Source organism: Gossypium raimondii, chromosome 2 (genome assembly GCF_025698545.1).
Source record: "Gossypium raimondii isolate GPD5lz chromosome 2, ASM2569854v1, whole genome shotgun sequence".
NCBI classification, from domain to species: Eukaryota; Viridiplantae; Streptophyta; class Magnoliopsida; order Malvales; family Malvaceae; genus Gossypium; species Gossypium raimondii.
Window position 1 is genome coordinate 5,992,590 of NC_068566.1, and position 9,409 is coordinate 6,001,998.

Below are 9,409 nucleotides of genomic sequence, written 5' to 3' on the forward strand. Positions count from 1 at the left end.
CACGATTCAAATCTGTACTACACCTGAGACAATAAACACCTTAACTATAAGGTAAATAGAGGAGATTCAATACTTTTTATTACACTAACAACGCTTTGCAACCAAATTTTGTTCCAGCATTTAATGCCTAAACCCCGCGAATACATCAAGTCAAACATCGTCAAAAGTCTAGTTATTTACGTTTACTTGCATTTTCCACATAAAAACGCCGCTAAACATAAATGTTCATTTAAGCTGCCCTTTTGTTTCAGCGACGTTTTCAAGTGCAATCGTCGCTAAAACCTTCACTATACCCAACACCATCGTCCTTCCTCCCAAAACACAAACCCCAAATTTAATTTCAAATCCTAACGCAGCGACGGCTCTATATCTCCATCCGGTTGTCTCTCCCCCTCCGGTTCTCTTTACCTCAATATCTATTGTGTTTTAACAATTTCATAAGTTGATTTCTTCCACAAGCCAAAATTTTAGCATTTTAAAGTAGTAATGGGTAACGATCGTAGGATTTTAGCATTTTAGCATTTCCTCCCATAAGTTGATTTCTTCCACAAGCCAAAATTTCATAAGAATGGTCGGATTTTGTAAACTGTAATGATCGTAGTTTCGTATACTGTAACTTGGAGAAATGGAGCTTATTATGGTTTTAGCATAAGATAAATCTCTAACGTGGTTCAGACTCGACTGATTAAGCTTTACTGTCTACTTTTCATTGCTTTGCAAAAGATTTTTGAATCATCTAAGCTTGTTTAGTGTTTTGTATGTTCAATCATGCTTAATTTACGGTCATTTTATAATTAGAACTGTGGCTTCTATTCCGGGTCTGAAATCTGCATTTTTCACCTCTGCAGTAAGAACAAGTTTTACGTTTTGCTCTGTGATTGTCTCTATTATCTGCCAATTATTTGATGAAATGCATTCTTATGTTTAACTTTCTTGCAATTTTCTACACAAAAACATCTGAATTTTCTCTATTCTCCAGCATTTGTATAACTTTTGGCTTCAATTATACCGAAACTGATAGAATCACTTTTCTCGGAAACTTGCAATGTCTTGGTTCCATAATTGAAAATAGATCATTTTTTGTGTATGTTTTGCATCTTTCTTACCATCTGACATCTAATCAAGTGGCTTAGATTTCTTAAGCATCTTACTTCCTCCTAGAACCCCATCTTGGACTCATTGACCAAGAGTGTTCACTTCATTCCCGATATGTGGGATCGATCCGCTGCATAGCCTGTGTGATAACTTAGAACGTATGTAGGTGTGTGAGTTGTACTTGAAATAAAAATAAAAAAATCTTACTTCCTCCTAAGTGGCTTACATCTAAAGCTAATGCTAATGCTAAAAACAACTCAAATGATATGTCATATACCCTTCTTTTTATAGTGGTTTCTTTTCATTTTAGTTTCAAATTTGATATATACTGTGCTTGTCTTCATTGCTTGTGTTGTTACCTACTAGAATCCAACACATATAGTAAGCATTTTTCATTATTTATAGGTAAAAACAAAAGAAAAAAAATTGCCGAGTATTAAACTAAGCAGCTGCACAATCAGTCAGTTCATATAGTATGCAGGATACTGAAAATGAAGTGATCACTGAAGTTACTAAAAGAGAAAGGAACAGAGGGATCCGAGGTATTGGAATAGGTCCCCTGCCATCTTGCTACTTTAAGCGAAATACTTGGTTGTCTATAGAAGTTGATGAAATTGAGAGAAGAAGTGAATTTTATGAAAGCAAACCTGGCCTGAATGCAAGCAGAAAGAGAAGTAGACATGGCCAAAATGCAAGCACATGAAGAAGAAATGAAGAGAAAATATCAGGAAATGCAGTCACAGATTCAGGTTATTTCAAGTTTCATGCAACAGAACTCCAAAAACCAATCGTTTCAGGTCCTATTTTTATTCACGTTGTTAATTGTTTAATAGCGTAATTAGGGCGGTGATGAAGGTGGTGCAGAAATCGACAGTAAACCAGTTTGCTTCCAACTGTAAGGGAGAGATTCTATCTTATGTATTTTGTTCAAAAGTGTTGACAAAGACCATCTATGATAAAATTTGAAATTTAAAACTTGAATATTTCCTCTCAACTAGTATGTTTCATGGTATTCAAAGTAGAAATTAGTGTTAATCTTTATTAACACTAAAAAGTTAGAAGACTATATAACACATGCTAATTTCTAACATCTTTTTCCATTGAAATGTCACAAAAACCAAAAAAGGTGAATCCGGATGGGATCGGGGCTTTGAACCCGACGTGAATCGAACACGCAACCTTCTGATCTGGAGTCAGACGCGCTACCATTGCGCCACGGATCCGATGGTGATAACTTGTCGTAGTTTATAATATATTATTCTTAGTTATGAATAATTAAAGTCCCTCCCGAACCGATAGATAGGTTTTTTTAATTAAAAGTATATAAAATATACACAAAAAAGAAACATATTAATTAAATTTAACTTATATATGTTTACATCTATATTTATATCGATTGAAATATCTAATTAAATTAAATGTCATGAGTTAATCAATTATATTTTAATTAAATAAATTAATTAATAAAAGCAAAGTAATATAATAGTAGTGTTATATAGTTTTTCGGAAATTGTTAGCCGATTTGTTGGGAGAATTAAAAAGACATACAATAGAGGCAAATCTAGAGACTCGGCTCAGCCCTCTTAAAATGAAAAATTATTCGACCCCTAAAAAATTGTTCTGGTTTCGCCTCTACATACAACTAATCAACGAATAATAACGATCCATCAAAAAACGTGTTATGGTCGCAACACGATTAACGATACTTCACTCTTAGGGCACACGTTCAAAAATTGTAAACATTATGATATACATTTTTGTACTCTTCAATTTTCATATATGCATAGATTTAATAGTTATTATTATATTACTAAGAGTAATTGTTATTATATCATTAATAATATCTAAAATATGATTTATATATTTAAATTAAATATTACAAATAATTTATATTAATTATTTAAAATATATTTAAAATTTATATGTCATATATTATTATATTAAATTATTTAGATTAAAATTCTTTTTCTAAAATAAATATTTTAACATTTAACCATAATTTTCGATAGTAATATTAAACACTTAAAATTAACATATTACACTTTTTTTATAACACTTTTTCAAAATGATTTTATAATAAATTTCTTAAAACTATTTATAAAATGAAAAATGTTTCAATTGAATTATTATTTTTAGGAGGGGATAAAATTGAAAATTTTCTAATTATCCAGAGAGGGGGAGCCAAGACCCGAGCTGCCACTAAATTTGTCCCTATTCTCATGTTTATGTAACACATTATCATTTTGTGTTTTTAAATTTTAATCAAGAAGCTTTTAAATTTTTTAACCTACTATTTTTATTTAATTAATTGCGTTTTAGTACTGTTTTGATGCTAATTAAAAGTTTCTCTTCTATTTATAATGAATTAATTATTTTAAAATTTTTACAATTTTTTTTGAGGTTGCAATTTATTTATATGTATAAATAGTTATTTCTTAATTCTGTGTTTGGGCTTTTATGATTCTCTTCTTTTCTTTTTTTTAATAAAGGAAGTTTGAACTTCAAAAGCTCAACTAAGAAATAAAGGATTAGGTTATCTAATACTGATCACATAACATAATATCTTGCACCACCAGAGGCAGGTGAGAAAAAATGAAATCCCATTGTACTGCTCCTTATCGCCTTGGTCATAACATTAGCTGCCATGTTTGCTATTTGTGGCACACGTTGAATGATTATTTTAATATGGAAGAGAAAAAGAATTTTTAAATTTTATATGTTATAATTTAAAGAATTTTGAATTATACTCTAGATTAAAAAATATTTTGTATTTTTTTTTATAGGGATAGTGCAAAGTTCGTTCAAAATATTATGTTTTAATTTATATTTAAATTTTAATAATGTTTTGTTTCATGATAAAATTATTCCTAGTGATAACTCATATTGGATTTCCTAAATTTTCTTATTTTTCTCATTCTCCCATTATATTTTTTCATTTTAATTTTTAACAAAAAACCATTAGTGTAGTTTTTTTTCTCAATTCATCAAATTTTCGTGTATTTTTTTCTTTTGTTTCTCATGCATTTGTACGCTCTCCCAACTCTTTCGTATATTATTTTCATTTCTTCACTTAGTCTTGTAATCTAGTGTAAAAATAAATTTTTACATATTAAAACAAATAAAAATATATAAATTACTTTTTTACATAAAATATTTTTAAAAACTAGTATAAAAGTTTGTGCTAATAAATTATTATAACATATCCGTATATTGTCAATGAAATTTTAGTTGTGGTCATAAATGTTAAGATAATAACACAAATTAATTTATTCAATTTAGTTTCGTAAAAATTAATCTGATTAAAATTGTTTATATAATTAATTATAAATAACTTTTCACTTGGTAGGTGGGTGACAAAATTTTTATTCCATATCCTACCCTTATAATTATTTTATTTGAGTAAAAGAATTCATAAAAAATTTTAAAAGAAAGATATATTAAAACCATTTTTTAAAATTAATAATTATATTTTGATTAAAAAATATAGTAATTTTTTAAGTGGGTGGTTTTTTCTAATAAATGCTTTAGTTTTAATAAAACTTAAAAAGTTGTAAACACCCTTAATCATCTTTTTTGTAATTTTAACTCATGACACCAAAGACGGTTATATTTTTCATACATAGCTAGATTATGGCACACTCATGTTATGAGTGGAAAAAACATATATAGAACATATATTTCTATTAAGGGGGAATCGACTTCTCTTGAAGAAGTCATATCTTCGAAGTGTTGTCCTCTAGGCAGTCGATTCAAACCTCAACAATTGAAGATGTTGTACCCATATTGGGGTTTTGTCCTTGGTTTCTACGAAGTGTTGTGTACGATGCACGGAAGGGGCGCCTCGATCGAGGTATAACATACCCAAATACCTCTATTATTATTCACATGCCCAATACTAATACCTATCCTGAGTCTTGTGTCACGGGTTGCGAATCAAAGCCCGTAACTAATGCACAAAGAGTGTCCCATGGAGGCCAATTGATTAAATGGGGCTCATTTAACCCACTTGAACTGACTCAACTTTTGGAACTTTTGGAGAAGTCCATCTACTTGAAGCCTTGGTGGCCTAGTGAAACATTTAAGGAAAATTAGGGCTACTTTGGTAAATATGGAAAGTAATCTTAGAAGATTTGATTTAGTAATCTTAGGAGATCATGTAAATCCCTTAAGAATCTCAAATTGTAGATTGGCTTAATCTCGATCGACGATATAAAGTAAATTGTATTGTTGGATCTAAGAGAGCTCAACTATAAAGAGAAGTTTTCCCTCTCATTTGTAATCATCCCATTACATCTCACAGTACATTATTATTGAGTTAAAGAATATGTTTGAAAGCATTTACTCAAACATTTAGTGTGCATTGCTTACTTGTAGTTTTTTCAATTCTCTCATTACTCTTTCGTTTTTAAGTTTGCTTTCACTTTATTTTGATGCCTTAGAGGAATTCCAGGAAAATTCTCACATTTCGAGAGATAAGCTAACTTAGGCAAATTTGAAGCAAAGAAATTACCTAAGGCCGCGCGGTTTTCCAAACTTAAGTTCTAACCCCATGACAGTTGGTATCCAAGCTAAGGTTCGAAGGTGTCGGTCGAGATGATGAAAGGATGAGAAGATCAAATTGAGCCAATGAAGACTTGTGAGAGGGCTGGAAAAGCTAGCCGATTAAGGGAGTGCTGTCAACTTTGGAAAGTCGAGTAGTCAATTTTGAGGAATCCATGGGGGATGTGAGGAGACACTCGAGGTAGTTAAGGATGTACTGCAGAGTTAGACTTAATGGAAAAGTAACTTAAGGAATTTGTGTTGGAGTTTCTCGGTTCCAATGTGGAAGCAATGCGAGGGGTACTCAATTCCACTATGGATAAGCTGACATTAAGGGACGATGCTCTCGGGGTCATGGTGATGGCTTTGAAAGAGGAAACTAAAGTCACGACGAAGGTTTTGAGCACAAGAATTGAAGAGCTCGAAGGAACTAAGGGAGGCAACAGAGTAAATATATTGAATGTTAAGTAAGTCCACATGAAATTTACTTAACTTACCTTAACAAAAGGAGGCAACGGAGTAAACATATTAAATGCTTAGTAAGTCCATATGAAATTTACTTAACTTACCTTAACATTACAACAAATTAAACATTTAAATACATTGGCATTCTATATTGCATCCTTATAGTGTCATATGCATAAACAAATACAACCATTAGTTTAGTTCACTTACATATCAAGAACTTATAACACAAAACACATATATATATGCAACAATTCCATTTAATATCATGTACCATCCAATTTGTATTCAATTTGAAAGCATATGTAATTTAATTCATGTTCAAATCATTTCTACAATTTCATTTCCATTAGGTTACCATTTTTGCCCTAGAGAACCTTAGTAAATCAACTCAGATACATGAGACTATATTGCTCAGACAAGTTGACATTTATGAATTTGCTCAGACAAGCTGGAATTGTATTGAAGTTACTAGTCCATGTTAAACTAACAATACATATAAATCGAGAATTCGCAACAAATGATGGATCTCATATAACTATGTCAATCCTTAATCGTTTCCATATTTAACCTTAATGGCATACCATACGTATTCTAATCCTTTACTAAGTTCACACAACATTATTACTGTATTCATATAATTTCAATCCCTATAACAACATATACATTTCATACCAATCTTATAAACATTCCATTTCCTTTTCGATACCTTGTACCTATTCATAAATATCATATTTTTATACTTTGTAATTTAGTCCAATTGATGCCAAAATCACCAAATTCACAATTATATAAACTAATGAGCAAAATAATTACAATTAAATTATAACATGAAACAAAATAGTAAGTTCCATATGAACTTACGACAAAACAACAAATGAATAAATCTTTAAGGACTAATCAACAATTTTACCTTTTCCCCAATTATCTTTAATTTGGTTAAATTCCCAATTGTACAATAATTCGGTTCAATTTATCAATTCCAAACATTTTTAACATCTTATTATATGCATAAATCAGTTCAATTTCATTTTTGAATGTCCCTAAAGTTTTACAATTTATTTAATTTAGTCTTTAAAACTGAATTTGCCATAACTTTCAATTTTGAGCTTTGGTTTCAAAATTGGTCTCAATTACATCCTTTTAGGACCCTCTACTATCTAAAATTACATAAATTTCACATCAATTTTTAATCTATACACTTTAGTCCTTATATTCAAAAACTAGTAATTAAGTTTTACAATCTAGTCATTTTCACTTCTAAGCTTAAAATCTATCAATTTAACACTAATTTATTTAAGAAATTTTATAAACTTTAATAGTTTTACAAATTGGTACATGAGCTAGTTAAATCAAGCTCTCATGACCTCAAAAACATAAAAAGTATAAGAAATGACTTGATTGAACTTACAAATTAAAGGCCGAAAGTTTTGAAAGCGTAAAACCCTATTCTTTCCTTTGCAATCGGTGGAGAAGAAGATGATGAACAAATGTTTCTTTTTTCTTCCAATTTTGTCTTTTATACTTAGTTTAACTTTTCATTAATCTCAATTAATTTAATTAAACTTGAGCAAGCTAACCTTAAGCATGATTAACAAAGTTGGTGGATTTTTATCGTCACCCACCACCGTTTGGCCATATACAATTGGTCTAATTGGTCATTTGGTATTTTGGTTAATTAAACATCTATATCAATAAACTTTTACAATTTAGTCCTTATATATTAATTAACTACCAATTTGACAAAATTAAGAGACCAAACTTTAATAAGCTTTAATACTAACCTCGTAAATATTAATATTAATATATATATATATATATAGACTTGGATATCGAAAATGGGGTTCCAAAACTATTGTTTCTAACACCACTAAAAATCAATTGTTACAAATTATTTGTTAGTTCAGTTTGTCGATTGCATATTTATCGTGGATACTCATCAATGACAATGCATTGTGTTGGTGAGTCGTGATGAGAAAGGTGGAACCAATGTATTTTCGACAATCCAGCTAGTCGAGGATGTTCATTGTGGCAAGAACATTGACTTGGTAGATTGGAGTGCTATGAAAACCTCATTGGAAATGCTAAAGGTACGACAAACCAATGTGAAGCCTGTTGAACTATCAGTGGGGATATCACCTATGAGGGAGATGGTTATGCATCAAACTTTATCAAAAAAATAGTGATGCAAATTGGGTAGTTGGATCGAGTAAATTCTACGCGGGAGGTACATCTCAAACACTTTTCTAGTATTTTTCATTTTGACTTACCATTGGCTTAGAAAAGATACAGAGGCCCTTTCAAAGTTCTAAAGCGAGTAACCTAAGGGACTTACAAATCGGAGTTGGCGAGAAACTCAAGGTTAACCCAATGTTCAAGTGGGCACGTCTAAGCCTATTTGTGAGGATCAAGAGGTTCCTGATCGAGGCAAGTCACAGTGTGGGCAAGTAAGAGCGATAGGCTCTTACAACCGAGATGTGCCAAAGAGAGGGACAGTTCGAGGTAGGCAACGATCAAAGCTAAGACAAATATTTTGAGAGATAAGACTATCCAATAGAGGCTAATCGAAAATCAACCAAGGCATCAAGATAGTTTGAAAATGAGTCAAACCAATGTCATTCAGAGAACGCGACAAGGGCGTCGCAAGAATGGGTGGGGGAGAATGTCACATGCCACATATCAAAGCCCATGACTAATGCACAAAGAACGTCCTATGGAGGTCAATTGATTAAACGGGACTCATTTGACCCATTTGAATTGACCCGATTTGTGGAATATGTGGAAAAGACCATCTACTTAAAGCTTCGGTGGCCCAGTAAAACATTTAAGGGAAATTAAAGCTACCTTGTTAAATATGGAAAGTAATATTAGAATATTTATAATATTAGAATGTTTGGTTTTGTAATATTAGAAGATCATGTAAATCCTTTAAAAATATCAAAATGTAGATTGACTTAATCTCGATTGTTGATGTAACGTAAACTATTTTGTTGGATCTAAGGGAGCTCAATTATAAATAGAATCATTCCTTCTCATTTGTAATCATCCATTAAATCCCATAGTATCCCATTATATTTTATATTATATATGAGAGCATTTACTCAAACACTTGGTGTACATTACTTTCTTGTGGCTTTTTCAGTTCTTTCGTTGCTCTTTTGCTTTTAGATTTGTTTTTTCTTTATTTCAATGTCTTAGAGAATATCCAGGAGAATTTTCACTTTTTGAGAGTTAGGCAGATTTGAAGTAAAGAAACCGTCTAAAGCTGCGCGATTTGTCAGACTTAAGTTCTAACCCCGTGACACTTGTA

General features: G+C 31.0%; 1 non-coding gene across 1 annotated transcript; it reads right to left on the bottom strand.

The window, feature by feature from the left end:
• Positions 1-2,246: 2,246 nt before the first annotated feature.
• TRNAW-CCA (transfer RNA tryptophan (anticodon CCA)) lies at positions 2,247-2,318 on the bottom strand. Its single transcript has one exon. It is a non-coding gene; the product is annotated as a tRNA-Trp (tRNA).
• Between the last annotated feature and the right edge of the window lie 7,091 nt (positions 2,319-9,409).